Below are 8,438 nucleotides of genomic sequence, written 5' to 3'. Positions count from 1 at the left end.
ACATTCTTCCTTAAGTATTGCCTAGGAAAAGAGAATACCATTGCTGGTGCCTAATCGAGGCCTAATCACAACCCCGGTGATCTAGTTTGTAAAACCCACCAGTCTAGCCCTTCATGCCATTATCTTATCCATCAAAAAACCCACAATCAGTTCCCATCACTCTTAGTTCTTGCTCAAAGACAATCTACTCTACTTATGCCACTCCCAAATTAAACCTGGCTTACTCATCACTACATAGACAATTACCATACCCATCCATGGTTTGAAAATTTAGGTCTTCATAGGGTCCTCGCCTCACTCTGCAAAAGCTTCTACTGGCCGAACATGCATCACTCAATCACAACTCAACCCTAACAGTGCACCACATAGACCCAATTCAAAAAATTCCAAGAAAAGTCGAAATCATTATAGTCAATTGGCCATCCTAATTGGTTTCATGGGATTTGATCGGCCCATTCCCATAGTCAATCCATGGCAACAAATATGTCACCATGTTCACGGAAGACCTTACCCGATGGTGCTCTATGGCAACAAATATTGTTCATAGAATACCTTACCAGAATGGGATTTGATTGGCCCATTCCCATAGTCAATAAATGGAAATTAATATGTCATGGTGTTCACAGCATACCTTACCCCACGATCCTACATTCCCCCTACAAATACCTTAAATTCACCTATCTAATTGATTCAAGAGGCAATTGATTGGCTTGATCACCTCTACAAAGTTCAAACACTCATCAAATCCATAGTCTTGAAGAACCTGCCAATTGCACAACAAAGGCAAGCAAAGAATGACAACCAAGGACGGAATGTTTCTTGAGATTCCTTCCATTCTTGGAGACATGTGGCACTCTAGTGATGCATCTAAATGCTTTATCTTGGCCAAGGAATACTATAATGAATTATAGAGATCATTAAGAAAATTTTCAATCTAAATAACCATAATTCAATGATTGTTGGGATGCATACAAAAAAAGCTACTAACATTGTGATATTGTCAGTTACAAGGCAAATCAAGTCTCAAGTTATTAGACAAACGGTATGGATACGAGGCCCATATTTGAATAGTAATGTCATGAAGAGAAGACATGAAGAATGATTATAAAGAGACATATCACAAATCATCCACAGTAGACACAAAGATACCTTCTCTAATGCCTTTGGCTAAATAGCTAAAACTACTAATATGATGCTATACATGAAGAAAATGAATTATTTACTTGAAACATAGTTCACCCTTGATCATTGTGTTATTTTTTGACTGGGTCAACACTAAATAATTATTGAATCATTGTAGTAATGCTTCCCAACAATCTTGGACAGATTTTATTTTCCTATAACATCCTGATAGCTTTATGAGTGAGATTATTATTCTCGAAATCATATCTATATAATTACTTGAGGATATATGTGAGCTCCAAAGGCTTCTCAGTCACCTTGAATTGTTTTGGTAGAGCACTTAGATCAAATTTTAATATTTTTAGGCTACCATTATTGTCCAACAATAGATTCTCAGGCTACACACAAGAGGATTTAGTTGCCAGTCTGCAATGCATCAATTTCTTTGAAGTAACACTGCTCTATTTTAGTATAAAAATATACAGCATAGAAAGGTAAACTAACCCATGACATTCTCCTTCCTAAGGACTCTACATAATAAGCACATATGCTACCACATATATTTTGCATAAAATAAGAAGTCTATTCACATGGCTACCAATTAAAATAGAAAGATGTATAAGGTAGAATTCTTGACCTCCAAATCTCTGTGGTACACCCCCCTACTATGGTGCCAGTCCATTGTATTCATAAGTTGTTGAAACTAATTCCTTGCTTTATCTACTGACAACTTTCCATTATGAGTGTGCAATAATATTGATGAATAATACCAGTAGATGCGATTTCTTATTTCTATTGTTTTCTTGACCACGTTTGAGCTAGCATCTATGCTAGAAGCAATTGATGAAGGTATAAAAGGTCCTAGGCCAACCATGACCCTATAATTTTTTAAACATGTTGGTTTCCAGGATGATGATATCTTGTTTGAGAGTATCTCTTACAAAGGATAGGATAGCGTTAAGGTGCTAGAGTGCATGATGCTACTACTTGCTAGATGCTACTAATACAAGTATGGAAGAACCTAGGCAACAAGCTAGGGACCTAAACTTCCTTTGAGCATTGGACCGACAAGTTGAGGGGATCTAGTTTGAGATTATTTCATCTTTAAAATCATGCAAGCGAAGAACATGTACTATATTTGTTATGACCATGTCATCTTTTTTCTCCTTAGAAAAACAAGACTATAAGGGCTTGGGAAGCATCAAGGAAGAGGGATCCAAAAAAAAAAGCAAGATAGATGAAGAAGAGGAGCATAATTAAATAGCTAAGAGTAAAAGCAAAGAAAATATTATGTCCTTTATACAAAGAAAATAAGAATTTTTTTCCAAATAAGATGGGTTTTGAGATAATGCATCAAGTGCTTGCATCACAAGCTATATAGGGGTGTAGAATGCAAGTGCAACACTACTTTCAACTCTTAAAGACTCTCTATAAACCCTAGAGAAGCCAAAATCTAGCAATATACTATGCATCAAAAGAGATACTCTCACTTGCTTGTTGAATGCATTGTGACAAGACAATGAAATATTCATCAGGTAGGTCTCTAGACTTCTAGATATATACATCCAAAAAGATTTTGTTATGCCCAACATATCCTATCATGCAATGAAGATGAGAGAAGCTTCCGCTTTAGTTTTTCAAATGTCAAGCTCCAAGGAGAATTTTGTTGAGGAAGTCCAGGAAATTTAATGTCAAGTTCTAGATAGAATATATGTGCATGTCTCCAAACAAAAAGGATATATGTCAACAAAATGTTGGTAAAAAGTAGTACATTGAACATCAAACGTTGATGGGAAAGTCAAGGAATTCATTTGCCAACAAGTCTTAGACAAAGTACACTTGCTTATCTCTAATCCAAAATCATATAAGCTAACAATGTGTTGTTAGAAACTAATACATTAATCATTCATATTGATGGGAAAGTAAACAAATTTATTGTCAAGTTTTAGAAAGAGTATACTTACTTATCTTCAAACTAAAAGGATACATGTCAGCAAAGTGTTCGTAGAAACCAATACATTCATCATCCACCTCATTTTCTAATCACTTTAGGGTTCACAAGCAAGCAGTTCATCTTAACACTATGTTTGCATTTATTCAAAGAATATAGTGATGTGAAGCATGATTGAATGTCTAACTTGTGTCTTTTCATGTGCTTCAAAGCTTGAACCTATGCTTACAATATGTAGATGTAGTTCAAAGATTATTTCTCATTTGCTTATATGGTTGTATGCTAGGTAAGATGGACTAAAAGGCATGTTCGAGATATTGCTTTTTGGATGCCTTAAAAGTGACTCTCCTCTTTGTAATTTAAAAGGCATTCATGAATCTATGTGCACATTCTAGTGGCTATAGGATTTCATTCCTAATACTCCATGGCACATGCATATGCTAGAATGCATTTGCTTAGAGTTTTATTTCACATACCATTTTTTGACATGCATGCAAAAGCTTCCATCATGATTTTAATTTGCAATTCTAGCTCTTTTTTACCCTTCAATCTCTCCCCCTCTTTTTTGTTTTGAATTCTAAAATGGTCTCTCTCTCTCTCTCTCTCTCTCTCTCTCTCTCTCTCTCTCTCTCTCTCTCCCTCCCTCCCTCCCCCATTCCCCCCCTCCCTCCCTCCCTCCCTCTCTCTCTCTCTCTCTCTCTCTCTCTCTCTCTCTCTCTTTATCTATCTATCTATCTACCTATCTACCTATCTACCTACCTATCTATCTATCTATCTCTATCTCTCTTACCTACCCATGGGTGGAACACGTTAATAGACAAGCCTTTATACTTTTGGAGATAGATAGATATGATCATTTGACTAGATATTTGCACTCTTAAAAGTGAGTTCATTCTAAAATTCTAAGAAGTGATGAGGTAGAGTAGACATTTATTTGAGTAATGGATTCATAGTACTCTATTTTAGCATTTTTCAACTCTATATAGATAATAGTTGTACTCTATTTTAGTAAAAGTGCTAAAACTACCAAAATAGAGTTCAAAAAAACACTTTAAAAACCCATGTAAATTGATTTAAAGGATCTGTTTTAAATCCATTGAAATCGATTTGAATGATCTATTTTAAATCCATTCAAATTGCTTTAAATGGTCTTTTAAATTATTTGAATGATTGGTTTTAAATGAATTTGAACTGTTTAAAATGATTTACACAATTAAAAACACCTACTTTCATTTGCAAACTGTGGTAATTAGTTAACTCACAATATATGACTAAATATCACAGTTCTTTGCATGGCATACCAATCCACCATCTTGTTGTCACCCCGTTTATTGCATTAATGTTGCTAGAATCATCAAATCTATTGTGTGGTTGTGGCATACCACATGGACTTAAGCTACTATGACCACCATGTTGGTGCCTACTTGTGGCACTACTCATGCATCTTTGAAGCCATGGACATGATTCTTGGTGTAGGGCATATTATGACCATGCTAACCATTGCACTTGCTAGAGCACCGCCATGGCTACATCAACCTGTGCATCTACTATAACCACCATGCTTGGTGATGTGGAGCATATGGCATTGACAACCATTGACTAACCCATGCATCTACTATAACCACCATACTTGGTGATGCAAAGCATGTGATATCGTCAATAGAGGAGGGTGCATGAAGAAAAATAGCAGAGCAGGGGTAGATGAGATCAAAGTAGCCAAATCCCAAATGCCACAAACCCTTATATTAATCAAAGTTCGAGCCACCGCGGTGATTGGAGGGTTAGAGGGGAAGAGATAGGTGTGCTGCCCAAATAATCATGAGCTATTTTAAACCATTGCCATTAATTAATCAAAATCCAAGGAGGTTGTTGTGCCATCCAAATAATCATGAGCCATTTTAATTTTGCAGGTCACCACGATGGCTGGTAATTAACTGCCATCCTGGTGAAATATTAGCCACCACTGATAGTAGTGGCAATTAATTACCCACCACTGACATGGTTGGTAATCATGAAGTAGATGACATCGACCTGGTAATTAACTTGTAATTAATTGCACTCCACTAAGCATGGAAGCTTGATGACTAGTAGTTAACTATACTTTATAGATCTTGCAAGCCCAGTGGTGGTAGGTTGAACGCAGGTTAACATGCTACGCTTTTATAGTTTACTAGCATATTTGTTAGCATATCAAATCTCCACCTAACACAATTATAAATTATATTTTGAAAGTTATATATTGTGAATTCATGTGTAGGAATATCATACAATGCAATTGGCATTTAGAGGAGGGAGCATGGAGAAAGTGGTTGCTCTCACCTTGAAAGTTTCTTATAGTCGAGCTACAAACTTCAGCCTTCGCTATTCCATTCCCCTCACTATTTTGTCTTCTATTCCTCTTGACTGTTTCTTTCTCCCTTGCACTAAGATTGCAAAATTTAGCCTCCACTATTCCATTTCCTTCACTGTTTCATCTTCTATCCCTCTCGACCATTTCTTTCTCCCTTGCACTCTTCCTATAAGTTCTATCCCCTCTCATAATGGATACCCCTAGACACATTGAGTTCCACAACCTGAGTGCATAGCTTGAAAGCTCCTCACATGGTCTTTTCTCCCCTTCTACACAGTCCGAGAGCTCATCACACAATCTTTTCTCATCGTCTCTGCAACTCAGTGTGACATTCTCTCCTTCTCTGATCTTGAAATCATGACACCTCACTCTTCAAAAGCCCAATTTGGATGCTCTGAGCAACTTCACCAAGTTCCAGGGGTGAACGTGGAGGGAAAAATAGTCTATCAAGGTCAGAAGATTACCATCACTAATAGCATGATTGAAAATGTGCACGGCATTCCTAGAGTCAATTTGCAAGAACACTTCTTGGAGAAGCAATGGAAGAGACAAGATATTCTAGATGTATACCCCAACGCTCAGATTAGTAAAGATCATTGAGTCAAGCTTTTTATCTTGCCAACAAACCTCCAGGATGTGCTGAAGCAAACAATGCACTTCTTTCCTAATACAAGAGGAGCCGTGAAGTTTTGATAGTTTCAAGTAGTAGTAGAGCAATTGAAAAGATGTGATGTCTCTTTCACAAGGGCGATCTCCAAGAGCTTGATGACCAGAAGAATTGTGTGGATAGCAAATCCAACTTGTCAGCTCAGTTTGCTAGAGTTGCAATTCACCTGATGCATCTACCCTCAAAGGGATTTTTGAGCAATATGATAAGAAGAAGTCTCAAAAGGTGACTTTCTACAAGAGAAAGCCATCGATGCAACAAAGGCAGTGCAACTTGAGGAAGTTCCCAAGGAGGGTGTAGAAGCAAGGGCCTTCCTTGTAGGCATGAGAGCAACTTGAGAGGTCTATAGGATTTCCGTAGCTTGTACTGCTGCTGCTGTCAGCTATATTTGGCTTTAGTGGAGGTTGGAGGTCACATCCCTCACTGCCTTTTCTTGAGATTGGAGAGCTTGGTTCATGTGCACTTCTTCAACCTCTTTCTCATCTACTTGCGCTTGAAGTGCCCTGACCTCTCTGGTGACTCCTTGGAATTGGTCTTCGATTGCTGCTGCATTGCTGCTGTAGTCTATCTTTCCAATTCTCGTGCATGTTCCTCCTTGAACACACTATTCAAAATTTTTGGACTTTCTCTCTTGGTTTGGACTTTTTTTTGGAGCATATCCTTTCCACTCAACTTCACTTAGTGAGCTAAAAAATTGGGTTTTTTGAGCACTTAATGGGTCACTTATATACAAATATGGCCTTATTAAGCTAGTAAAAAGTCAAGTGGTAACCTCTAATTTTAAAAAAAATGGCTCGCTGAAGCTATAATTCCCAAACTCATGCATGGTGCCTCCATCCAATAACTATAATAATAATAATAGTAGTCTCCTAACTCAAGTTCAATTTTAACACTATGAAGTGAAAATATGACACCATATGAAAAGAGTTTGTTGAATTCAACATATAAGTGGTGTATAGATACACCATTAAAAAAAAAAAAAAGAGTTTGTTGAATTCAATACATAAGTGGTGTATAGATACACCCTTTTTTAAAAAACAAACCATACAATAAATTATCTTATTGGTGGTGTATAGATACACCATTTGTATGGAAAAAAGCATACAAAACATTATCTTATGCATCTGAATCTCGTTATTGGTGGTGTATAGATACACCATTTGTATGGAAAAAAGCATACAAAACATTATCTTATGCATCTGAATCTCGTTCAGAGTCATCAGACTCATGTAATGTATTTGAGCTTGATGGGTCAAGTCTTGCCAAATGATGTTTAATATGGACACGACTTGGATCAGGGATTGTGATACATTTTTCAACATTGTATCCATGCTTCTTTTTAAAACTTCGTGTCCTCGATTTCCAGCAATGAATAATGCTACTGACTTCCACCTCTGTTAATCCCTCATTATTTGGAACCCATTCACGTTTCTTTTGCAAGCATCCCTCATAGAGTTGTTTTATTGTATATCTTCTCGGGAGATTTTTTAATGGCTTTGGTTCATACCATAAAGCTGTAAATGTTATAGGAGTTCCCTTGTCATCCCTTTCTATCTTAGTAACCTTTGCAACCCAAAGTGGGCCACCTTGGTCATCCAACTCTGAACCCGGATCACATGCCCAAACTGCAACAAATAGACCCTCTTCAATCTCATTACATGGTATAAACTCTGGTAAGGGTTTGTCTCCCTTCCTGCCACAATATTTTTGAGGTAAAAGGCATTCCTCTGCTTCCTCCATATCTACTAACATATTTATATCCAAAGGAAAACTTGGTGACCTAGCTTGTTCCGGCCAAAAGGATTCAGAGTATTCAATGCTCATTAAGTTTTCTTGTCTTTCTAAAGATTGGATAAGTGCTTTAGTTGATTTAATTGTCTCCAAATTCTTAGTTGATTGCTCAGGATATTTCTGCATCATACTTTGAAGATGTTTAATGAAGGCTTTCAAGCCTTTCATTTCATCTATGTCAAGTGATTTGTTTTTTGCAAGAACAAATCTAGTTTCCTCCAATGGAATTATTCGTTGTAACAAAGCATATGACTCACTCCATAAATGATCTCCATCTACTGAGTAGTGCTTCCATTGCATCACTGGTATATTGTTATGCATGTAAAACCGAAAGTAGTGTGGATTTGTGTGTCCTATTAGGGCATCATCTCCTGTTTGTAAATGTGGCTCTATAAATGCTCTCCAATCTACCATCCTCTCTAAGATAGCCACTTCTGATTCTTCCTTACGAGAACCTCCAATTTTTTTCCCAATTCGAAATAGCATATCCTCCATTGTCAAAACATCCATTGCCTTCAACTCACCAGAGATAACATTGAAGATTTGATCTATGTCTT

The sequence above is a fragment of the Dipteris shenzhenensis genome, chromosome 2 (assembly GCF_047967505.1).
Source record: "Dipteris shenzhenensis isolate YYH24624 ecotype China chromosome 2, Dip_SZ_1.0, whole genome shotgun sequence".
Classification (NCBI taxonomy): Eukaryota; Viridiplantae; Streptophyta; class Polypodiopsida; order Gleicheniales; family Dipteridaceae; genus Dipteris; species Dipteris shenzhenensis.
The sequence above is the reverse complement of the archived record's forward strand: the minus strand, read 5'-3'. Positions refer to the sequence as shown.